We start from the raw sequence: 25883 nt of genomic DNA, 5'->3' as shown, positions 1-25883 counted from the left end.
TCACCTAATTACTGTGTGTACGTGCATGTGAGTGTGTGTGTGTGTGTGTGTGTGTGTGTGTGTGGTGAAAACTTTTAAGATCTACTCTCTCACACTTTCAAGTATACAAGAGTCTTATGAACTATAGTCACCACACTGTACTTTAGATCCCCAGAACTTATTCATCTTCTAACTGGCAGTTTGTACTCTTTGTATACTCAAAACTATTGAATGGTACACTTTGAATGGGTGAATTGTATGGTATGTGAATTGGATTTCAATAAAGCTGTTTTAAAAATTGAGCCTGGCAATTCTTCTCTTTCCTCCCCTTCTCCGTGTTCTTTCTCCATAGTTTTTCTTCTCTCTACTATTTCTTGGCTGTTCCCAAGCAATTCCTGCTCCTAATTCCCTATCTCTGCTTCTTTTTACCAATGTTGTGGGGTTTTATTTTATTTTATTTTATTTATTTATGAGAGACACAGAGAGTGAGGCAGAGACATAGGCAGAGGGAGAAGCAGGCTCCATTCCGGGAACAGGGATTATGACCTGAGCCAAAGGCAGATACTCAACCGCTGAGCCACCCAGGTATCCCTCTTTTCACCAAATGCCTCTATTCTCAATCAGCCCATGAGCTGGACTGCCCAAGGAAGGATCCTCCCGGACGGTGGTGAGCCGAGAAGCTACAGAGCAATCGCAGAATTCCCTCTTCCGTGGAGGAGGCTGCTGACACCAGAGCCAGGGTTAGGGTGAGCAGCTGAGGCACCAGGGCACAAAATGGAAGAAGGTGCACACCCTCATGGCGTGCAAGTGCAGGTTGGCACCCAAGGGTGACTGCTTTCTTATATTTTTCTTTCATTGTGGTAAAATACATACAACCTAAAATATGCCACTGAAACTATTTTAAAGTTTACAATTCAGTGGTTTCTACTACATTCACGATACGTGGAACAATCACCACTTCCTCGTTCCAGAACATTTTCATCATCCCAAAAGGAAGCCCCCATGTCCCCCTCCCATGCACCCCGTCAACCACCGGTCTGCTTTTTGTCTCTCTGTGTTTGCATAGTCTGGACATCGTACAACATATGGCCATTTGTGACTGGCTTCTTTCATTTAGCAAAATGTTTTCAAGGTTCGACCATCTAGTAGTGGGGATCAGTACCTCATTGCTTTATATGGCCATAGAAAATCCCATTGTATGGATAGACCACATTTTCTTTTATCTGCTCATCTGTTGATGGACATTTTAATTGATTCCACCTTTTGGCTCTTGTGAATAGGGCCGCTGTGGACACCCGATTTTCAGTTATTTTTCATATATACCCAGGAGTGGAATTGTTGGGTCATATGATAATTCTATGTTTAACTTATCAACAAACCATTTCCTTAAACACTTTGCATCTTGGGCACCTCGCTGGCTTTATCCTAGTACGGCCTGGTGCACTCACCCATTTATGACTTTCATCTCCATGTCACCGCCAGCCCCATCCACATCAGCATCTTTGAAGCAGAGAAGGTGACATGGGTGACAGTTCTAAGTCACATTTGGAAGGTAGGACAGATGTCCCATGAAGCTGGAGCTGCCGGCTATGGGGCTGGAGAAATCCATAGACGTCAGAAACATCAGGTTGTCATTCTCAGGAGCTGGGACTTCACAGTGTTGGTTTCAGGGAACCCAGAGAAGAGAAACCACTGGGGCTATGCAAGCTGAAGAAAAGGTGACAAACTCTGCCTTATGATATGAGGTCATAGGGAAAGGGGCGAGGTCACCCTGGTCCTGTTCTGCCCCAGTTCTGTGTGGGAGTTGAGGTGAGGTACTCCCGCTGTATGGGCTTCAGTTTCTCAGCTTAGAAAATGAGCATAATATGCTGCTCCTGTGAGTCTTAGGTGAGATGCTGGGTGTGAGCAGGCTTTGTGATCTGTGAAGCTCACGGTAGAAGCTTCCACTTGAAATGCCTGCTCAGGGGGCACCTGGGTGGCTCAGTGGCTGAGCCGGCTCAGGTCATGATTCCGGGATCCTGGGATTGAGTCCCGCATTGGGCTCCCCACAGGGAAACTAACTCTCCCTCTGCCTATGTCTCTGCCTCTCTCTGTGTGTCTCTCATGAATAAATAAATAAAATCTTTAAAAAAAGAAAGAAAAGAAATGCCTGCTCAGGTCGCTTCCAGAGCATAGCAGAACTTCAGGAAGACTACCATTTGACTCTACGGAGGCATCTGAGAAGTTGCATGTGGTTTGAAAGGGAGACCCATTTACAATATGAGTGGGGGAGCAGTGAATCCACAGGTGTGACTTCCGTGTTCGATAAATTAGAATTTTCATATACTGGGTTTGCAGCTCAGCCAAATTCTGAAAATTTTGTCCAAACCACGTGGAGGTGGAGGCGGCAGGACTCTGCTATCTGTTTTTCAGAGTACAGGGACTTTCTCCCAAGCAAAATTTCATCTAAAAGAGGCCTATGGCCTCCTACATGGGTTTCAAAGGAGAGAGTTCTGGACAGAAGAGGAAAAAAAGAGGCTGTGCTTCCCCCACCCACAAGCCTGAAGGTCAAACCAGGTTATGTTAAGAAAGGGGGTGTGGTGATCTTACCTGGGGAATTTGTAGATTACTGAGACTGGCTGGAGAGGAGACCAGGGACTTTCTCTGGAAGGACAGGGATATTTTAGGCTCCTAGTCAATCCCCATTCATAGAGGGAAATTCAGCCCCATGCCAGGCACTTGGTACTAATTACCTCCATTCTGTTTTCCCAACAACCTCTTGACTTACAAAGCCAGCAAGAGTCAGAAAGGTAAAGTGGCTTGCCAAGGTCATAGGGCAAGTTAAACACTGAGGTCAGAATTTGAACCCAGATCTCGTGGCTCAAGGCTTGGGGTTGGTTCCACCAAGCCACCTTGAAGTCCTCTTGAGAACGACAGTTGGACATGTAGGTGGTACCTGGGACAGAAAGGATCTTCTAAATAGTCAATGCAAATGTGACCCTGTGGGAGGGTCATTTGTGTCTTGTCTTTTTGGTTCACCCTGGAAAGTCCTACATCTTTTGCAGAACTGCTTCCTAGAATCCTTATTTAGAATTTATGCCAAGGGCAGCCAAAGGCCAGGCTTGGCTTTGAGGCTTGTAAAGGGAGGCTCAGGGCAAAGAGTTGGTCCCATTTATGTGGTGCTCCTAGCCTGGGGCCACTGCAGGTGAGGGGAGTGAGTCTATGCTCATAGGCTCCCCACTATCCTGAGTGTAGTTCTGGCGGGCTGAGCAGAATTCCCAAAGCTGAGACTGCTCTCACCCAAGCAAGGGTGCTTGGAATTCAGAGACTGCATGGAAAGAGTAGGCACTTTACACTGAGACTAGGATTCAAATCCCCGGCCCATCACTTAACTAGCCAAGTTTGTTTCTAAAGATTCTATTTATTTATTCACGAAAGACACAGAGAGAGAGGCAGAGACGCAGGCAGAGGGAGAAGCAGGCTCCCCATGGGGAGCCTGATGTGGGACTCGATCCCAGGACTCCAGGATTATGACCTGAGCCAAAGGCAAACGCTCAACCACTGAGCCACTCAGGTGCCCCTACCTAGCCAAGTTTATCTCTCTGTGCTTTGGTTTCTCCACCTACAAAGTGGAAGCAATACTTATCAGAAGGAGTGAGTTGATGTGAGAGTGCACATGATGTGAGAACTCGTAGGATGTACCTCCTATCAAACATGGGGGCTATTTGAAGTGTCCTGGTGCTCCTCCAGCTCCTAGCAGTTGCCTCCCAGGATCAACACCTGTACCCAAGGTACAAGCATGGCTGCTTGGGCATTGGTGTGGCCCTGGGGATATACCATGATGGACCAGTCAGGGTCCCTGCCCTTCAGAAACTCACCATCTAGGGAGGCGGCAGAACCATGCCAGCCAGTGGGACAAGGCCTGCAGCAGAGGGATGTAAAGGAGCCTGGGAGAAGGATGAGCCTATCTAGGGTCAGGGAAGACTACACAGAGGGAAAGGCTGGGGGAAAATATAAATATTTAAAAACCTGCTTGTCACTGTCACTGACCAATCAGAAGGGACACTTGTAAATAATCCATTAGACCCACCAGTATGATTATTGATGCCCTGGGAAGGGGCATTTGATTTGGATCTTGACAGATGAATAAGAGTTCTTCAGATAGGTGGGAGAAAGGGTACTCCAGGCAGAGGGAGCAGCACACGATAAAGCCTGATGACTAGAAAAAGCAGTATTCGACCTGTATGGCTGGAGCATAGGATACATATAGGGGAGAAGGTGGAGAGGAGAGGGTCTTAAATACCAAACTAAGTTTGGGTGATGTGGTTAGGACACCTCTGATGTGGCATTCCACATTGACGACTCTGGAAAATGGGCACTGTAGTGAGAGCTTCCAGGGTCTGAATACTACTCCTGCTCCACACCTCCTTGGGGCAATGCAGTTGCTTGGGGTCTGGGTGCAGCCTCCTTTCTCTGGGAGAGGGGCCAGCAGGGGCTGGCCAGGAGAAGAGCCCCTTCAAGGGCCTCCAGAGAGTCTGTTGGAGGAGGAAACTAAGACAGAGTCTGAATTATACAAGTAGAACCAACACAGGGAGAGATGGAAACACTGGTAACCCAGGCTTTCTCCCAGAGTAGCACCAAGCCTTCGTGTCTGCTCAGGAAAAGCTCAGGGATGTTTTGGGATTGAGGGTACTGGTTCTAGCCCAAGCTCTGTCGCTTATGCACTGTGTGATCTTGAGTAAGGCACCAAGCCTCTCCGGGCCTTAGAATCTCTGTAGGTAGCGCATGGGAGCTTGTTCATTCCTCTCTTGGAAATTAAGGGTATGCCAAGCTGATCCTCTCTCCTGCTGGTCCCTCTACCTGGTCTCGTGGGAAACAGCGTGTTTGGACTCAGGCTGAGCTGAGTTTGAGTCTCGGCTTTGGGAAATACTGAATGTTTGACTTTGAGCAAGTACGAAACTCTGGGCTTTCGTTTGCTCGTTGAGAGAATGTGGACCGATTGGCGAGGTCAGTGTCGTATGGAATTAACAAGGAGGCTCTGGGGTGCAGAAGACAAGACAATCAGAGCACTGGCAGAAGAACCTTGCTCCCTCCCTTGCCTTCCAAGGGTGTCCTTTGCTTGCAAGCCTGCTCTGCCACAGGGCCTTGGCTGACGCTAGAGGCCAGTCAGCAGGGAATGAGGAGGAAAGCCATTATTATTTACTGTTCTTCCAGGACTCTCTAGAGCGTGCAAGGGGGCGCTGTTAGTAATACTCAGCCGTCACCCAGGGCTGTCCCGAGGACAGCGGAATCCATGACTACCTGGTGACTAGGAATCAAGGAGAGAGAGACCTCCACAAGGAGCTCTGAGAAGCAGCCTTTGGAGAGGAGGCGTGAGATCTCCTCTAGAGCTGGCTTTAGGATGTCTTTCTGCAGGACGCCCTGGTTAGGTTTGTCTCCATCTCCAGTGTTCCAGAAGGGCTTCTGTCAAAGCTGCTTTGCCTTGCAGCAGTCTGGGAATTGGATTTGGGTTGGATAATCTTTTTTTTTAATCCTATGCATCTGCTTGCTGGTTGCTTGCTTCACTTTTTTCTTATATGTGACTCCCTGCTGAGATGAGGCCTGTGCTGGAAGTAGAGAGGCCCCGAGATAGTGGATTCTGCTGGTATAGAGACTTTCCCATGCCTGGAAAGCAATAGTTGTTCAGTAAATATTCATCCCCTCTCATTGTCACCAACAAGCACCTTTGACTGGGACCTAATCAAGGTTGCCTAGAGCCCTCAGACTAACTGGTTCCTTCACTCCCTCCGAGTGGTCTGAGCCCTCCAACACCCTCCTCCTCCCCACACCAGAATTCTTAACCCAGAGCACAGGAACTCCTCGGAGAGACTGCTGGATCGGCTTCCTGTCCGCTTCCTTTCTCCTCCTCCCCAGTGGGGGCTGAGCTGGGGTGCAGCTGGCCAGATGGGGGTCTCTCCCCAGACTGCTTCTCAGCACAGCCCCTCAACCGTCACACCCAGGTCTGCATTCCTCCATCCTTAATGCCTCCTCTGGGAACACAGGCTTTCAGAAACCTGAGAAGGCCAGCCAGCCGGTGCAGGCCCGAAGGAGGTGGGCCCAGACTGGCGGGGAGAGGGGCGGGGGAGGGACTTGGCTCTGCTTTCGCTGGAAACAGAAACCTCAGGCCTTCCCCTCCACTCTCAGCTGCTCTGGGTTTCCAGGCCAGGTTGCAAAGAGCACTGGCTTTTACAAAAATCCATCTGGGAAGATGGGCGCTGGTGAAAAGGAGTCCTGGTAGTCTGTAAAGACAGAGGACTTTTGCCACTTCTACCTGCTGCAAAGGTTTCCACACTGGGGAGCCTTCGTTGCCCCTTTAGGCTTCCACAACAGCAGGGCAAACTAGTAGCAGGACCAAAAACAACCAGAGAGGTGAAGCTATTTGCCCAGGATCACACAGCCAGGAAGTGGAGGGACTGAAGGCTTAAATCCTAGTTGGTTCCGCACCACCACACCGACTCCAAGTACACGTGTTCTGGGTATATTTGGAAGTATGGCCTTCCTGTCCACCTCTGTCGCTGGTTAACATGAGCAATTCTTTCCTTCAGGGATGCATTCATTCCATCGAAGTGAGCTCCCACCCCCACCCCACTAAAATCCCACTTGGAATCTTAAAACTGTGACTCATTTAGGCCTGAAAAGATCATTAGATATTGATTTGTCCAATTCCTTCTCATGGATGGGATAACTGAGAGTCAGAAACAGGCCCCAGACTTTCCTTGGACACAGCCTGCTTCAGTGGAAAGTCTGTAAAAAGGGAGAAAGAAAAGGAGAGAGGGAGGGAGGGAAGGAGGAAGGGAGGGAGGGAGGGAGGGAGGGAGGGAGGGAGGGAGGAAGGAAGGAAGGAAGGAAGGAAGGAAGGAAGGAAGGAAGGAAGGAAGGAAGGAAAGAGAGAGTCTAGTCAGGCAGGCAGACCTTGAATCCTGACTCTGTCATCTACTCTCTGGGTGATCTTGGCCAGTGGATGTTACTGTTTTGGGGCCTCACTCTTCTCGCCTATTAAACAGGGATCCTGATACCTGCATTGAGGGGTTGTGGGAAAGATGAAAGGGTTTGGGTGCAGTAGCACATAGAGGCACATGGTACAGATTGGCTGCCTTCCTTCTTCCCTAGCAAAGAAAAATCGAATCTTAAGGCACTGAGACCAGGGCCCCCTCTTTATAGAACCTGGAGAGGGGGATTGATTGGGCCAGCGATGTGCTAGCCACGTTCGCACTGACTGGTGAGAGCAGATTCTTTTTTTTTTAAATCATTATTTTATTTTATTTATTTTTTAAATAAATTTATTTTTTATTGGTGTTCAATTTGCCAACATATAGAATAACACCCAGTGCTCATCCCATCAAGTGCCCCCCTCAGTGCCCGTCACCCAGTCACCCCCCACCCCCTGCCCACCTCACCTTCCACCACCCCTGGTTCGTTTCCCAGAGTTAGGAGTCTCTCATGTTCTGGTGAGAGCAGATTCTTAAGAGCTGATTGTTAAGTATTTGAGAATTGTGAAGGCTGTTGTCGGTAGCTTTAAATCAGCCATAGTGGAAGTACTTTACACCATGGAAATTGGCAAACAGTACAAATCAGGGAATTTTTTTTTTTTTCCCTAAAAGCATATAGTATGGGATTTGCCAGAAGTGTGAAGTGATTCATGGTATCATTTTGCTTATTTTATAGGTGAGAGTCTGGCGCTAGCTATACCAGCTCAAAACATCTGCATACCTATTATAAATTGCAGCTTCACTATTTTTCCCCTGGCTGTGTAACCTTGAGCAAGTCACTTCACCTCTCTGAGCCTTTTTTGATCAGGCATAGAAACTGAGGTAAAAAGCCAGCTGGATGGTTATCTGTAAAAGGAGATGACACCGGCGCCCACTTCATGGGTTTGCTAGGATCATGAAATGAAGCAACACAGGTAAAATGTAAAGCACTAGGTTTTGAGTCTGATAAACAATTGATGTTAACATTATTTTCAGCCAGGTGATGACTTTATATCCTCACCTAATTACGAGCTGGTGAGAAAGATGTCATCACCTCAACTGAGGAAACTGAGACCCTGATTCATGGCCATATGGCTAGTAGGTGGCAAACCAGGCTTTGAACCCTGGTCTGATTGGCTCCAAGGCCGGGTTTCTGCCAAGCCCCTTGGCCCCAGCCCAGTTCTGGGGAGCTGAGAGCAGAGACCAGGTTGTGCTATTTGGCAAATGGCTTCAGGTAGAAGGCATGGGGTCAACATGATTCCCTCTCCCAGGGGTCTGCCAGGGCAGCTCTACTCAGAGCCCAAAGCCTGTGGTTTTGAGCCAAGCTGTCCCCACACATGCTTCTTTCTTGAGGGGTTTCAGAATCCCCAGACCCACTGCCTCTCCTCTGGTGTGCTCCTCTCCCTGTGCACCCTGCCTCGGGGGAATCATCCCAAAGCAACAATGGTTGCTCCAGAACGAAGTCCCTCAGAATATAATTGAATGAAGAAAATGAGTTTTCTTTCCCAGTGATGGGCTGGCCTCTTGCTGCTTCTATTCCTGGTACAGAGGGCAGGTTTGAAGATTTGAAGACGTGGGTAGGGAGGAGCAGTGCTCAGACTCTGGCAAGTGTCTTCTCAAGTAAACATGATCAGCCCTTTCCTGCTTCCCTGCCCCTGCCCTCTTCCCCCTCTCTCCCATTCTCGTTTGCCAGGCTCCAATCTCCATCTTCTTCCTCCTTCCTCCTCTCCTTGCCCCCAGGACAAGCCTGCCATGCCCTGATCCCTGGAAAAAATTAAACCTGTTCCCAGAAAGGCAGGGGCAGGGCCGAAACACCCATCTCCTCCTTGGGAGCACTCCTCTCACATCTGGGGTCTGGGCTGGCTGGCTGGCTGGCTGGCTGGTTGTCTTTGGCCCTAAATCCAGCAGGCCCCTTGCCTCCATCTGCCCTGAGAGCAGCCAGCACAACTAGACATGCAGGGGTCTCAGGCCCAGAGGGTGTCACCTTAGCCACATGCTCGAGGAGTTTCAGACAGGCAATCAGGGCCCTACATTTGGCACCCAAAGCCAAGTGGATGTCTGGGTGCCTGGGGGAGAAATATGGCCAGCCTGGGACCCTGCTCACTGAATTCCAAGCAGAGTGAGCTGGAACAGAGACTGTGCAACCATCAGAGGCTTCCTTAAATTTTGTTTTAGACAAACTGGTTAACCCCTGCCTGCATTAGTTTTCTCATCTGCAAACCTGCTCATCGGGGACGTTGATACCTACATCACCGGGTAGATGCATGGACAACACAAGTGCCTGACTTGTGATGGCAGAGGTGATGATTGACTTATTCACCTGGGCAGTGAGTGTCCCATTTGACGTGAATAACTGGGTGGTCTTATAATTGATTGTCTGATCTAAGTCACTTTGGAGAATCAAAGGGGACACTATTATGAATGATGCCAGGGTGCTTGGAGCTCATCGCAGATCAGTGGCATTTGAATCTTTTCTTTGAAATGGTAGGCACCGGGAGGGTGGAGAGAACTGCAGGGAGGTGCAGGGCTGTGGCAACATCACTGGGTGCATCTCTGCCTCTTACTGGGGTAGTTTTGAACTAGTTCCATCCATAATTGAGAGTAGGAATGAAAATCTCCAATGGCCCTCCATGCCTTAATTTAAGATGGTTAGCTTATGCTGTTTCCTCATTCCGGGGCCTCCTCTAGGTGAGGGGTCTACCAATGACAAACCTGCGGCACACCCAGAGTTAGCAACTGTCGCTGCCAAAGATGGAAGGAGATAACTGTTCAACAGGTCCTATCACAGCAAAGCACAAAAAGCTTACAAGATGCTTCTCTCTGGCCAAGAGCCATGATACCCTGCACTTAGTATATAGCTCCTTAGAGCTGCATCTTAGCTTCCCTAGACCTTCCGGCCTGGGAGCATGGCATTTCACTCTCTACCAAGCCATTTCAGGAACACGATCTCATGTGACTAGCACAATCCTGCAGAGAGGCTGACTGCCCCCATTTTATAGATGAGCAAACTGAGGCCCAGAAGGAAGAAGTGGATTGCCTGAGTCTGCACTGCTGAGTTTTCAAGTCTCAAAAGAACCCATGCCTAGGTTCCTTCACTAGACCCTCTAGATACCTGGAGACGAAAAAAAATGAGCCCCAAAGCCACACCTCACAAATGAACTTGGGGTCCATTAGAGAAATTGCTCTTCTTTGTAACTCTAGGAATTACTGTTTTGCTCATCTCTCAGCCAGACTGTAAATCCCTGAGAGCCAGAGGCATGGCTGAGACTTCTATTATCTCCCGCAGTGCTTAGACCGGTACACAGAGCAAGTGCCAACTTAATGGGAATTAAACGCAAATATTTTAGAATACTATGCAGTCATAAAAAAGAAAGTAGCTCTTTAAGAAGCGATAGGAAGCAGTCTCCAAGAAGCGAACAAAGCACAAGATATAGAGCAGTGTGACCAGATACCATCATTTGTACAAAAAAAAAATGAGAAACTATACACACACACACACACACACACGCAAAACACACTGTCTGGGAACAGAGCGTGTTTGGCAACGCTGGTTTCCTCCAGGGAAAAGAAGGAGGTAGCTGGAGGGAAAGGAAAGGAAACTTTTTGCCATGTTATCTTTCTGGCACCTTTTGAATTTTGAGCTGTGGGTATCAGCTATTCAAATAATAAATGAAATAAACGTTTTAAAACTTAAAATAGCTAAAAATTGAGGTATGCTGTTTTGAAAAACGGACCACGTGATGGTGTGGAGGGGAGGAGGGCTCCCTGCATTCCTGGTCTTCACTGAAATGGTTAGCTGATTTCCCAGCATTCACTGGCCAATGGGAAACCCTAGAAGGTCAAAGTTGACAGAGCTTTTGGAGATCCATCCCTCACTTTGCCAGCTGGGAAACTGGCCCAGAGTTACATAGGGAGTAAATGGCAGAGTTGGGGTGGGAGGGAGAGAGTCCTGCCTGACGCACAGCCCTGACTCCTTCCCCAGCCAGCTGGGCTGGCTGCTCTTGGAAAGCTCCATAAACTCTTGTTTGGACACACAGCCATCAGGATGTGGAGAAGGCCCCTCAGACAAGAGGCCCCTATTTTGTATCGAATATAATGTAAAAATTGAAAGCTTCAATGCAGCTGCCTTTGCACACAACCAGGATGACCCTAAAGTTGATCACCAGAACCACAACACTTTGGGGATGCTGTTAATATTATAATGTTGCCCAGACAGTAAGCAGAAATGAGACTTCTTGGGAAAACTGAGATTGGTCCCCCTGCAAAAGTCCCCATCATCAGGAAGCTGGCAAGGAGAACTTTTGTCCAAAGGGTCTGGTCTGATTTCTAGTTTCTCATGCCTCCTCTTGTCCCCTTCTGACAAATACTGACAACAAACTGCACACCCGGGTTCAAATCCTAGCTATGTTCAAACTACTTTACGACTCTGAGCCTCACCCTATTCATCTGTAAAACAGAAAGCATGACCCCCATCTCGAGGGATACTGGGAGAATGAAATGCCTCATGCAGAGCTGGGTGCAGAGAAGGTACCAGCAATAGTAGCTTCTCTTCTCCTAATGCAGAGAAATAATGAAATGACACAGGCTTAATCCTGAAACTCTTGGGGGTAGACAGAGAGAGACTTTCTCCCAGACTAGATTCATAAATGCCACTGTAGGAGGAAGTGTCGGGCAGCGTGTGTAGGGAGATGTTGATTCTAATTCTGGGAGTCATTTTGCGAAGCACCTCTTCACGGTGACTCATTTAGGGACTCGGTGAAAAATCCTTTGAGTTAAAAACAAAAGTTGAATGGGGTTTAGGTTGCACCCTTTTCCCTCTACTTCCCACCCTGGCCAGGGTAGTGGGGGTAGCGCAGAGAATTTGGAGAATCTCTGGGTTGAATTTGACCTGATTTATCCCCCCAGCATATCACCTGGGGCTGGGACCAGGCCAGAGGGGAAGGAAGTGGGTGAGAAGGAGAAAGGCCAGGAAAACAGTGAGTGCTCCACCCTGCCAGCTCCTGAATTATAGTCCAAGAGGGCAGGAAGGCGGGGGTAGGGGGCATGCACGAGCCTTCTCTTTCCCCCTAACACTCAGCATTAGTGTCAGCTTGCCTGTAGTCAGACCCATCTTTTCCGGCCACAGAGATGTGTACTGTGTGACCTGGGGCAGGTTGCTTGACCTCTCTGAGCTTCAGTTTCCTAACTGGAAAATGAGGATATTAGGAGGACCCGTTAAAGGGGCTCCATGAGGCTGGGACACAACTTCGCCAACTGCAGAGTCCTATACTAATACGCAGAGGTCCCAGCGCTTCTCTTCCCGGTGGTCTGGCACTGATCTCAAAGTTTCCTTCAAAGGGGAATTTCAGGTTCTTGCTCTGGAGCTTACCAGGACTGTTCTTGGAACCCGGGGCCTGTCCTACATACAGACGACCTCTCATCACTTCCCCTCTGCTCAAACATCACCTCATCAGAGAGGCCTTCTTCCAGCACCCTGTATGAAAAAGCACCCCTGGGCTCTCCTATCCCCTCCCTGTTTTATTTTCTCCACCAAGCTTATTAATTTCAGCCATGCCGGATATTTGCAATTGCTTCCCCACACACCCCACCCCCAGAATGAAGCACCAGGAGAGCCAGGGCTATATTTTGTTCACGACTGTATCCCAGCGCCTAGAATAGGACCTGACCCATAGCCGGTGCTCATAGATAAGTGTCAGGTGATTGAATGAGGAAATTAATGTTTACTGCATTGATACGGTCCCTAATCATTGGCCTGCCAGCAACACTGCAACACACTGTCTCAGAACTTCTATTTATTTCTATCACTTTCTGAAACGCTTATTTCTTGGAGTTACCTCTTCAATCTATCTGATATCTGTTGTGATGCGTATCATGTGAAGTGAGACTGTAAGTAGGTCCCCGACTAAACCGCTAACCAACGTGTAGAATGACCTGTTCTGTCCCTGCTGGTTCACGGCAAGGCTGGGACTGGGCTGGGCCGTCTGTGCCAGCTGTCCCCCGTGCCCTCTTATACCAGCAGTCCAGAGCTATGTTGTTTATGAGGTGGGACTGCCGAGACTGGGCACTGGAGTTAGTCTGTGCTGTGGTCTAGCTCCCTGCTCAACCCTTACCAACTGGGTGACTTTGAGCAAGAGAACTGGGCTCTCTCAGCTTCTGTTCTAAACCTCATTTATCTTATCTGTAAAACGGGCATGAAAGTGGCATAACGCCTCCTTCGCAGAATGGCTGTGCGGTTGTGAGTATGGCACCTGGCGGGGGTCCTACGGGTGTCGTTACTGTCACAGGTCGCAGCCAGGTGGAGCGCCGGGGGGTCCTCTGCGGGCTCGGCACGGTGCTGTCACTAAGCTGGACAGCCGGCAGGTGGTCAGTGTCAGTTCCTGGTTCCAGGCGTCCTGGGGGGACACCGCACGGTCCTGCCTGTGGAGGAGCAGCGGCCGATGCAGGAGGCGGGAGCTGAGCGAGCCGGCCCGGAGCCCTTCTTGGGGGAAGGGGGCGCGCAGGTTCCCTTAGGAGGCCAGCTGCAGCCTTCGGGGCCCCATGGAGACTCTGTCTCCTTAGAGAGGGTGTTACCCACTCAGTAGGGCCTTCTCCCGGAAACCTTTGCACCTCGACTCTCCCTATCTCGGGGTTCACAGGCATTGGGGAGCTCCATATAAGGAGACGCTGGCGCTTTGAGGGCAGGGGGCAGCACCTTCACCAGGCGGAGATGCCCTTGGAGCTTCCTCCTAAACGTGCGCCGCATCCAGTAGGCGCGCAATAAGAGCTGATTGGCTACCCAGGGTGCGCAGGGCCGTGGAGGGGGCCGCGTCGGGGGGTACCCAGGGATGCGGGGGCGGGTCCCCGGTTCGCTGAGTGCGGACCCCAGCCCTGAGCGTCTAGAGCCCGGGGACTAGGGGTGAAGGGGGGTCTGCTGGCGCCGACTCGCCGGCAGGGTCTGGGCCTCAGTCTCCCCATCTTTGGAACGGGGAGGGGGCGCCTGGGCTGCGCGGACGTCTCGCGGCCCCGGGGGCTCCGGGCGCCTTGCGGTCTCCCCGGGGCGCCCCCGGGCCAGCGTGGCGGCCGCGCGGGAGCGAGCGCAGGGGGCGGCGCGGGCCCGCGGCGGGGAGGGGCGGGAGCGCGCGGGCCCGCGCAGGCGGCGGCGGAACCGGGCGGACGGGCGTGCGGCCGCGAGTGTGGGACCCTCCGCTCCGCCCCGCTCCGCCCCGCTCCGCTCCGGCCGCCCGCGCGCCGCTCCTCCGAGGCAGCCGAGCCGCCCGCGCGCCGGTGAGTGGCCTGGGGCCGGGCCGGGCCGGGCCGGGCGGACCCGGGCCGGGCGGAACCGGGCCGGGCGGGGGCGGGGGCGCGCGCGTCGCGGGGGCCCGGCCGGTGGCGTGCGGGGCCGCGGGCGGGCTGGGGCGCGGCGGGGCTCCCGCGGGGCCGAGCGCTCGCGGGGCCCGTGCCGTGGGGATGGGGAGCCGTGCTCCAGGCTCCGGGCGTGCGTGTGTGCACGTGCGCGAGTGCTCACGAGTGACTTCTGGGCGCGTTTGGGAGCCTTTGAGGACAAAAGTGTACGTGTCCGTGCACGCGAACATGCACCCTGCGTCCGGGAGGGTGTGACTGCGTTTCTCACGCACGCGGGCGGGCACCTCCTTGCACCCACCAGGCGGCTCCCTCCCGGGTGCCAGGGAGCCCGCGGAGGGAACTAGGCCCGGGGTGGGCTCCCGGCGGGTGCGGGGCCTCGCGCGCCGAAGGGGGGCGGAGGTCAGACCCGCAGAGCCAGGCTGGGCCCCGCAGACGGGGAGGCCTCCTTGCCGGGCCTCGGTGGGGCCCCAGGATGCTCAGGCTGGGCTGCGGCTCTGCTGCGGCGGGCAGGGCTCCTCGGCCTGCTGCTAGAGGACGCGGCCTCAGTTCTTCCTGAACACCCCCCTCTGGGTCCCTTGGCTCCTCTTCTTCCGGTCTCTGGCCCGGGCAGATTTTCATCTTTCCCGCAGGCCTTGGGGGGTGGGGATGGGGGACGGTGACCCTGGGAAGGCCAGGGGTGCCAGGACACTTGTCTGTGTATCTGAGGGTCTCTCGCCCTCTCTCTGCCTGCTCTGCCGACTAGATGCGTATTCATCTGATTTATTTACTTGTTGAGCCTGGGCTCCAAGCATGAGCCCCCAAGACAGTAACAAATTGATCACAGCAGGCTTGGGACACTGATTTCCAAGGTCTGTCTGCGCAGCTTTGACACAGTTTTGGGGGGAGCTTTAGAAATGTTGAAAATCTCTGCAGTCAGAAGGCTTAATTGGGGATCCCTGGGTGGCTCAGCAGTTTGGCGCCTGCCTTTGGCCCAGGGCGCGATCCTGGAGTCCCGGGATCGAGTCCCGCGTCGGGCTCCCTGCATGGAGCCTGCTTCTCCCTCTGCCTGTGTCTCTGCCTCTCTCTCTCTGTGTCTATCATATAAATAAATAAGTAAACAAACAAATAAACAAATCTTAAAAAAAAAGTCTCGATTGCTTTAAGGGCAACTTTAGAAACACTGAACTCCCTCGTCCCCCTGAATTTTCAAAACTCAGCTAGACTTTCTGAGGAGAAAATGTCGTGCGCAGGCAGATCTTGGAGGCACATTTAAAAATCGTGGTGTTAATGGAAGAAGAATTTCATTGAAAGGGATGCAGAGCGGCTGGAGGCGCCTGTTCCCAACGCAGCAGCTTACTGAGTGAACTTTGGACGTCTTCTTTTAGCAAACAAAACCTGGAAGGAAACAAAAAAGATCCACATTCTTTTTCTTTTTTGTCCTAAAAAGAAATGAGAAAAACAAAACAAAACAAAACCCAACCCACCTTCTGGGTTTGCTGGAAAGGCTGCCTCTTCTTCTCCCCTCAAGGCCAGGCCCTCCCTCCATCCCCCACTCCCCAAATAAAATATGCCTGTGGGGAGCTGTGGATGAGTCACTCCCTGGCAGAGAGCCCCACGGGCAAACATTTGGGAAGGTTCTTGCCTAACTTCCCAGAAGAAAAGGCCCAGGATTTAAAATGGTCCCTGTGGTTTGTCAGCCTCTGCCGTCCTGTCTGCTTCGGAAATGACTAAAAGTAGTTTCTGTCTTCAGAAAATAAAGTCTCAGACTGAAGCAGTGGCCCAGGTTGGTCTGGGCTCTGAGCCATTTCAGATCATTCGGGTTTCAAGAATCGAAGCTCCTGGCTTTGCCAGGTGACGTTTCCAGTGGCTTTGAGCGAGGAGGGGGCAGGGGAAGGGCAGGGGAAGTCATGCTTACGGAGCACCTACTGTGTGCACTTTTAATCCTCCTAGTAGTTGTGGGCGCAGAGACACAGAGACCTGTGTCTCTGTCAACCCTGTGTCTTGGGACTGCTGAGAGGAGGTAGAGGCAGAATCCTGTCACCTCCCTGACTTCCAGTCTGCCCTCCACACCAGGGGCCTGATAACTTGTCTTCTGAAGGTGCACAGGCTGGGTGCTCGGTGCTTTCACACACATCTACTCATTTCATCTTCCCCATGAGGTTGGGGGTTGTCATCTCCATTTTACAGATGACCTAACTGAGGCTCAGAGAGATGGAATACGAGGCATAATTTTATGAAAGTAGCATCACAACTAATGGCCACCATTTGTTGAGGGCATCCCATATGCCAGGCACGAAAGCTGTAAGTACCTAAATTCACCCAGTCCACCCGGCAGCACAGAGACAGAACTATCATGGTGCCCATTTTACAGATGAGAAAACTGGGGACACAGATGAAATCATGTGCCAAAGATCACAGGATGCTGTGCGGTTGAAGTCAGGCTTGTCTGAGCAGAGCCCTCCATCTTTCCATTGGACGTAGAAAGTAAAGGTCACTGTGTTCCAGGTTCTTGCGGGGCCAGGTTCCTCACCAGGCTCTGGGCTTCTGGGAGACGTCTTCCCAGAAGTGCTGCCCTCCTTCCTTGTCTACTCTTGCCCCTCGGCGGTGGATGACCCATGCCTAGGGCCAGGACTGTCAGATAGAAAGGGCTGCAGTTCACATTTTTTTCTGTCCTCATGAAGTGCCAAAGATTGGTTTCAGAAGGGAAGTGTCAAAACAATTGTCAAAAAGAGAAGAATATTCCCTTCCTCTTCTCGGGTCAGACCAAGCAAGGGAGTTAGAGGGTGAAGAGTGGAAGACCCTGGTGAGTCATCCAAGATTAAATGCGGGTTGGCATCTCCAGGCTTCTGTGGGGAGCAAAGAGGCTGGGGCGCTGCCCTCGGGAAGAGCCCCAGGCTTCTGACCCCAGGTGAGGGTGCGTTACATCCAGGGCCCTGACTCTGCGTCTGAATATCTGACAACAGGGTTGTTTCTACATAGGCTTCTTGTCACATGCCACTTTAGCCCTGTGCCTCTCTCTCTAACTCGTTCATTTCCATTCTTATCACGGTTTATACTAAGCTGTTCTTGAAAAGAATGTTGTGTGTGAGACCCGGTGCCGTTTGGGGGGGGGTGTGGCACCCCTGCAAGTGTCCTTTGATGTTGGAAGGAAAAGGTATTTCTCTCCCTTCTGATTCTGTTCTGCAAATTGATGAACATTCGCAAATTGCTTTGAGATGCGTTAATTTAAGGTGTGAAATAATAGATCTTGTGCGAAGGCTCAGCCACATATCTCTGGCATTGATGGATTTCTCTCCCGTCTGGCCTGTGACTTGGGGAGGTAAAAATAGTCCTTGTTTCTACATACATACATACATACATACATACATTTATTTATTTATTTATTTATTTATTTATTTATTTATTTATTTAATTTTTGCTGATGTCATTCTTAGGAAGCGGTGTGCACACAACCCTGGTCCTTTCCTTGGCTATCACTTTGGATGGTTGCCAGAATGCTGGCGACCCGAACGAACGTGGAGCTTTGGGGAGCAAAGGTGCTCCTGGAGTTGTGTGAGGAAGTCGTCGGGGTGATCTTCCTCTGGGTGTCTGTGAAATCGCTTTGAAATGAGTGGGTGGTAGATGACCAGGATTGTCCAAAGATCCTCAGTGGCTTTTGGGTCTTTGGCCAGCTGCTTATATCTGACTCTTGGGTAGAGACAAGATGGCCTTTGGGGAAAATGTTTTATGTATTTATTTATTTATTTGTTTTTAGCCTTTTGTTTATTTATTTATTTTTTTTTTAAGTAAGCTCAGTGCCCAGTGTGGGGCTTGAACTTGTGACCTTGAGATCAGGAGTCAGATGCCCCACTGACTGAGCCAGCCAAGTGCCCCCAAAATATTTTATTTTAAAAAGAAAAAATCAGGTAACTCAAAAAAATCAGCTTCACCCATTCCTGTCTGAGCTGGATAACATACTCACAGCCCCTTCCTTTGACCCAAGCTGAATTGAAGCAACAGCCTTTTCAGATTCAGCTTCCAGACAGGAGCGGACATTGAGGCCAATCAGTTGGTGGTGTAATTTCCTGTGACGTTCAATTTGGGAACTTGAATGTGGAGTGTGATCTAGCATTTTGACATCTGTCCCTCTAACAGACTTGCTTGTGTGGAAACAGACCCACATACAAGCCTCTGCTGTGCTGTCTCTAATTCTGGATTTTCCACAGACGACTGCTCTGGTGGTCTGGTGGCAAAGGCCTGGTCTTCTGGCCAGGCCCCTTGGCGTCCACAGGCAGGATCACCGCACCCCAAACCCAACGGGCCACTTTGGCTGGACTCTGGGACAGTCGAGCGAGCTTGCAGAATTGAAAGGTGGCGCCCCTAGCCCGGATCTGAAATGCATTCAGTTCCAAGGGCCTTGATCCACTTGGAGGCTTTCTTTCTTTCTCTTCGACATCTGCACGATGGTGACCTCATAGAGAAGAAAAAGAGGCTTTATGTAGGAATTCCATAGAGTGTGAAGGAATTTCTGTGAGGGAAGGGGGGGGAAGCTGCCATTAAGAGAGCCCGCCCTGCTGCATTTCCTCATGTTGTTTAAGCCTTGCACTTCAAAATTAGGCTGGGGGAGGGGCAGTACTTGACCTTGGTGAAAGGGAGCTTGGTTCCTTAGAGGACTCCCCAAGGTCCCCAATTTGTAGTTGAGGATAGGGGGTGAGTCCTTCACTGCCAGTGAGTGGCAGAGTTGGAATTTGTCCATGATTCCTCTCCCCAAGGCCTGCCCTCTTTTGTTCCTTTGTTGTCCATGAAGTCATTGAAACTGGGAGCCGTCAGGATGGGATCTGCAAAGGGGCAGCGGTTACCAGCAAACGGCATTCAGCTCTGATGAGTCCATGCTGCCCCTGAGAAATCTGGGAGTCTCACCATCCCGAGAGGAGCCATGTGCCCATTTTACAGAATGGAAACAGGCTCAAGGAGGGGAAGGTGCTATGACCTACAATCGCATTAAAAGCTTGAGCTTTGGCACCAGATGGAGTGAGGTGGGAAGTCCCAGAGCGAGTCGTTAATCTCTCTGAGCCTCCGTTTCCCCAACTGGAAAACAGACAGTATTATGACCTCAGATGTTTGAGGGGAGAACTATAGGAAATGATGGATATAAAACCCTCAGCACATGGGTAGTGCCCCGGAAGTGCTTGGTGTTCACTGCCTGAGATTTTATGGGAGGTCAAGAAACCGTGTGATTATTAAGGACCTGCCCAAGGTCACCGGGGCCCAGGGAAGGTTGTTTCCTGTCAAGAGCATTTTTAGTGCCCTTGCATGTGGAGGCTGAAATCAGGCTGAAAGCCTCTCCCAGGTGCCACCAAAGTGATCATGATCCTCAAAACAGATTGGGAAGAGGCAGGGCAATGTGGTAAATCGAGGCGGGCTTTAAGTCAGGGTGCTCAGGGCGGCTCAGGAAAATGTTTATAAGCCTAGATTTTGCACCCTCCCCACACCCCCCATGAGGCTTGGCAAGGGAGCCTTAGAAGATTTTGACGCATCCTCTCGGAGTTGGAGGGTCTCGGGAGGCCCCAGAGCTGTGTCAGCCACAGTATGTTATTAAGCAAGGCAGATGTTTTGTTAATTATTTACACAGCGCCGGGCGCCATCAGAGGTCTGTGCTGACAGAAGCGGCTGTCACAGACCTGGGCCTGGGGGCAGGTAGTTCTCAGTAGGAAGCCAGCAAGCAGAGTCCTCCTGGAGGGTCTGTGCAGGCGTCCGTGTGTTTTGGGCGCTCTGTCCTGAGCCACGTGGGGTCCAGTGGGGCTGGCCTGTTGTCCCTGAGGGAGGGAGAGGTCCTTGTCCCAGGGAAGGGGCTGCCCCTCCTGAGGCAGCTTCTGTAGGCATTTGTCAGCTCTTCACACCTGAGACCCTGCTGTGGTGTGTGTAGCAACACTGAATCCAGCACCTCTACTCCCTCACCTGGAAAATGGGCTGGTAGCAGTAGGGCCTCTAGCTGGGCACTGTTGGTTCTTGCTCACCCCTTGATTCTTGGACACTGTTTGGGGAGTGATTTGCCTCAGAAACCCAACTTTAGGACTAGAATTGTCAAAAAGGAGCCTTCCCTGAAAAGTCACAGAGTGAGGGATACTGATGGGGAAGGGGGGGGACAGGGCAGACCTAAGCTCATTTTCCCCTGGCCCTAATCCTGTTCTGTGTTTTACAGAAAGAGGGTTTGCACGGGTCATTTTAAGAAAAGTTTCTTATACGAAACATCCATAATCTATAAGTCTGTGGAAAAGAAAGCAGATTGGTGGTTACCAGGGGCCGAGGGAGGTGGGGGGCATGAGGAGCAAACTGCTCTACAGGTACAGAGTCTCCTTTTGGGTGATGAAGATGTTTCAGAACCAGAGCGAGGGGCTAGTTGCATGGCATTGGAAATGTGTTTCAGCACCCTTACCCCCTCCTGATTTCTTTTGTCTGTCACCCCCCTCCTGGACTAGAATGTAAGCCCCATGAGGGTAAGACCTGGTCTGGGGACCACTACTATGCGGTGCCCAGTGCTGTGCCTGGCACATAGTAGGTACTCCATTAATAGTTATCGAATGAGTGGAAAATTTCAAGTTTCAGAACCCTTGAAGAATGTGCGTGTAGAGTTACTGAATGTGTTAGTAAACTTTGCTTCTCTCGGTGGGCAGTGCAGGACAGTTGTGCCCATCTGACCCACCTCTGTCCAGAGAAGATTTTTTAGGTAAAGGCTCAAATTATTCCAAGGGAGGAGCCTACACTTATAGTAAGGCTTGTACCTTCCAGAGTAATCAGAGTCTTTTCCTTTGCTCCTTTCCTGCAGAGGTGGCTCCTGATGTCTGTATAGGAGTGGTTTTGGGTTGGAACAGGTGGGTGTGTGTCTTAAAGGTACATTTTCTATCAAGTATACTTTTTTTTTTTTTTTTTTTTTTGTAAGGAAGGTGTATCTTTTGAGGGTTGCTTAGGGAAAGAGAAGTGTTTAATTCTCCCAAGAGACCTCTGGGCACAGACATTGCTATGCAGCAAATGAGCAGGACCCCAGAGTTCACTCAGCCCAGAAAATGGGGAGTTGTGGTTTAAAGAAGTGATTCCCTAGCTGATGTGGCCTTGATGGGCTTACCAGGGTGGGTGCCCAGATGCCAGGACCACTGCAGACTCCCTGGCAGATGGACAGGGAGCCCACCCATACGCTTGGTGGGTCCTGCCAAGTCCAGCCACACCAGGATCTCAAGTGTGGGCTTGGTAAACCTGGGTCAGTGTATGCGCATTTCCTTTGTTCATCTCCCCCAGGAATTTTAGCGGACTTTTGTGTTTGTTTTAAATGCCAGCCGCCCCAGCTAACCCAAGAGGAAATGAGGACTGGATTTTTGCCTGTGCAGAGGCTGGGGACAAAGATGAGGGCTGCCCACTCTTGATGGTGACAGCACAGCATTTGGGAACTACGCAAAGAAAATACTTTTACTCCGAGCTAACAATTTTTGTTTGCACAGGCCTTTTTTTTTTTTATGATAGTCATACAGAGAGAGAGAGAGGCAGAGACACAGGCAGAGGGAGAAGCAGGCTCCATGCACCGGGAGCCCGACGTGGGATTCGATCCCGGGTCTCCAGGATCGCGCCCTGGGCCAAAGGCAGGCGCCAAACCGCTGCACCACCCAGGGATCCCTGCACAGGCTTTAATGACATTCCAGGCCTTCAGGTATCACCCATTAATAGGTGGGCACGTGATGTCTGTAATTTCCAAACTCTCAAAAGGGAAGTGGTCTGTAAAAGCATTTTAGTGACATTTGGGGACAAGAGAGGCTGTTTGGAAGATGCAGTTTGGTTGCTAGTACGTTAGAAGTTCCAGGATGCTCGAATGGCTTATGGGGCGGCATCTTTGAAATTGCACAGTGCTGAAAATTCTGGGACATATGGTCACTGTGATGTGCTAATGTTAGTAATCGAGGTATTTAATTACCCAGAAAAACCCCTTTGCTTATCCACTACGGGTTACTGGAGAGCCTTTATTTCTCAGGAGGAAGGTCTCACACTGTGTAATCCGGACCAGCAGACAGGGAGTCATTATCCCTCATTAATTTATTAGCTAATTAAGTGATTTATCTGGTTATGCGTTTATACCTTCCATTGCTGTTCATTGGCAACATTTGCTGGGCCCTACTCTGTGCCTAGACTGGTGCTGGACACTGGGGATAGAATGAAACAGAAGAGCAAATATTACTGAATCCCCACTGGGTGCCAGCCCATCAGGTTGTGCTATGGGCCTCAGGTGAATTCATTTCCCTGTGGATGTTGTCTGAGTACCTACTATGCGCAGACCCGTGGAGATGCCAGATGAAAATGACATGGTGCCTTGTGGCTAGAACTCTCACGGCATTTTGATGGTGTCTTTTGGTCCCAGCCCTCTGCTTTCTGTGGCAAACCCAGCCAGCCACCGTTCGCAGGCCCTGGAATGAACCAGAAACAATCCAGATGCCCTAGGAACCTATGTGAAAACAAGGCATCCCCTTCACACGTTGCGTCTCAGCTCCGCATCTTACCGCCACCCAGCATTTTGAGACAGAATGTGAGATCTCGTGGTTGGTTAAATACATAAATATTTTATGTCTTGATATTCTGAAAACGAAGCCCAAATGTGCATAACAGCAGCACATCAGTGCTATCTTATAACATAGATCATATGTTATAATAATCTGATGACATGTTGCTTAAATATTTATGGACTGATGCACCATGACAATGAGGGGAGAGAGTAGTATTGGAGCAGAGTCGAGGCAGGTGCTAGAAAGGAGGGAGCAGATCCATGCGATCTTGGGAAGTGCCACGTGATGCCCAGGTTTTGGATGTGATGTTTTGGGGTTTCATGACAATAGCAATGGCAGACATTTATTGAGCACTTGCTGTGAGCTGCGCTCTTCCTCATTGTTATTTCATCTAATCCTCACAGCGACCCTTCAAGGATGCTACTCTTAATAGTTACAGAGGGGACCCTTAGGCCCAGGGCAGGGCAGGTCTGCCCTAGGCTCCACAGCTGGAGTAGCCCAGGATCAAACCTGGGTCGGCTGCAGTCTGAGCCTGTCTTCACCGTGTGTTCTGCTCTATCCGTGACCAGTCGTATCAGAAAAGCTGCCACCGCCACCAGGTACTAACTGGACTTCCTAAATCACAGAAAGAAAGGCGATGTCTGTGAAATGTCAGGGAGGAATAGAAATCACAGGAACAAATATCTAACCCAGGAGGGGCGATTGCACGCTGCCAGCAGAGCCACCACCCCACATGCCTGTCATGTGGTGGGAGGCTCTGGAGGTGGCAGTTCCACCCCTTGGCCACTCTCTTCACTGCTAGTTTTGTGGTTGTTCAGGGAGCTGTCCACAGACCCTCCTGAGTTAGTGCCCAAGGCCCCAGCCTCTGCGTGTGCCTTCCCCTCTCCCCACAGTGCCACCCTATAGACACAGTAGCCCCCCAGTCTCTGACAGCCCTGTGAGGTAAGCCCCCATGTCTCCACCTTACAGATAAGGGGCTCCTGCCCCCTCCCAGAGCCCACTCCCTCCCTCCGGGAGGCAGTCTGCATGTACCAGCCATTCCTTCCATGCCTTCCAGGAGGCTCTGCTGGACCGGCCTCCCTCGACCGAGCCGTGTCACCATGAGTCCTGCCTGTTTTGTGATTGCTCAGTGTCCTGCTGATCGTCACATATCCAGCACTGGAAACGGAGCCTGGTCCGCAAGACAGAAATAAGTTACTAACTGTAGGGGTTCAAAAAAGAAGCTCCATGGACCAGGCTGAAGGGAGGCTGAGGTCTGAGAAGCTTTTCAGCCAGTGATCGTCTCAGAACGCTTGGTGCCTTCTAGTTCTGTGGAGGCCTAGGGATGTCCCCACGAGCCTCCAGGCTGCCCAGGGATGGAGGTCAGAAGGTCATATAAATGGAAGTCAGGGCTGGCTACATAATTTGTGGGGCCCCACACCAAGTGAAAATGCAGGTCTCCTTGCTTAAAAATCAGGAAAAAAGCTTTTTCTTTCACCATCTCTTTCATGGTGGCTTTTATGAACTCTCCAACGCCATGCTTCCTTGGGCACAGGGACACTCGGGGCGAGTACAGACCCTCACAGTTACCCTGTGGTGTGCCTGGCCCCAGGACTGCACCCAGTCCCTGCCAAGGGTGGAAAGTGGCTGAGATTACTGGGGCAGGGGGCCGGGAGCAGGACCACTTGTGAGCTCAGGCTCCCAGCCCCCAGCACATGCACCACTGTCCCACCGGACTTCACTTAAAAAGCACAAATTCAAAGATAAAACGAAGACTTTAAGTAGTGGACACAGAGCATGAAGCTGCAAGCATGAGGCTCCCTTCAGAGCGCAGGACGGGACGAAACGGCACTGGTCACATGTATGTGAAGCTGGTCCTGATGGCAGGGGCTGTGGCTTCCTCCCACTAACACACACATTTCAGAGAGCAGGGTGTCTGTATTGGGCCCCGCATAGGTGTAGGCCCAGATCTTATTTAGGGGAGAAGTTCCACTGTGAAGTGCGATCTATAGACCACTGGCCTGGGATGTGAATGCGGTCAGTTGGCCAGCTGCTCTCCCTCCTCACCCTGAGCCTCTCGTATCAAGTATATACCGTGGATGGGAGTCTCCTTGAAAATGCCCCCCGCCCCTCAATTAAGTTCCTCATGTAGTTGCCAGATGTTAGTGCATCGACAAACCCATCCCCTCACTTCTTGTCCTTGAGTGACAAGGGTCAGAAATCAAATGACGAGGTTGCTGACCCACCCACTCAGGAAGAACGCCAAGCAGGTGGTGCCATAGGGATCAGAGAGGGCGGGGAGCTCGGATTCCACCAGCTTCCCACGCTGTTCCTAGCCCTGAAGCTGAGGGACCTGGCAACCACAGGATGCAGACATCTGGCTGCTCTCGAAAATGTGAATGAGGGAGGCTCAGGAAAGTTAACTAGTACTTATTATTTAGCACCTAGTGTGTGCCAGTGATGTGGTCAAGTGCTTTCTTTATCTGTGTTGCCTTAGTCAGTCCCCACAACTTTGGACCGGCCTCATTTTCCAGATGAGAATAACTGAGGTCCAGAGATTAAAGCCACCAGTCCAAAGCCATAAACCACCTGGTTTGGAAACTAAGATTTGAACCCAGGCCTGGCTGAGTCTTCCTTCTGCCTCCACTCTCTGTTGCATGTGCATGGGAACAGAAGAGGAGCCAGACCTTAGCTGCTGTGGCCTGTCAGCTCCTGCCTGGAGCAAACATCCTTCCTGGCAGGGAGCAGGTCCTGAGGCTCTAGCTCCAGCATTTCCCCTCTGTGACCAGCCAGCCGGGTGGCTGGTCTCAGGCTGAGAGATGGAGGAGGGAGCTGGTGGGTTAACCTCAACACCCTGCAAGCCAGCCCGCCTCTGCCTTCTGCTCCTCACTCTCCTTGGCTTGTTGCTTCCCACCACAGTTTTCTCACTTGAAAGTGAGGGGGAAATCTCAGTTCCCGTCTCCGGGGGAGTTTGTCTGATCCAGTGAAGTAAGCACACATACAGCAGCCATTCAGCAGTAGGTGGCCGTTATTATACCAATTAACGACATGCTGTGGGGTGAGGCCTGCAGCGTGGTGGCACTTGGGACGCTCAGGA

The 25883-nt window shown here is 51.1% G+C and overlaps 1 protein-coding gene across 5 annotated transcripts in view; it reads left to right on the top strand.

Annotated features, from left to right (window-relative positions):
- Positions 1 to 14073: 14073 nt before the first annotated feature.
- The window catches only part of NEK6 (NIMA related kinase 6), an 83318-nt gene continuing 71508 nt past the window's right edge, over positions 14074 to 25883 (top strand). Inside the window, exon 1 of one of the 5 annotated variants that reach the window (XM_025475098.3) lies at positions 14074 to 14228. The gene's annotated coding sequence lies outside the window, so the exon portion shown is untranslated. Of the gene's footprint in view, positions 14229 to 16947; positions 17194 to 25883 lie in introns of those variants that run through there. The other 4 variants (XM_025475097.3, XM_035720800.2, XM_025475096.3 and 1 more) reach the window with 4 other exon arrangements.

This window comes from Canis lupus, chromosome 9 (assembly GCF_003254725.2).
Source record: "Canis lupus dingo isolate Sandy chromosome 9, ASM325472v2, whole genome shotgun sequence".
NCBI lineage: Eukaryota > Metazoa > Chordata > Mammalia > Carnivora > Canidae > Canis > Canis lupus.
Note: the sequence above shows the minus strand (reverse complement) of the source record. Positions and strands in the feature narration are given on the sequence as shown.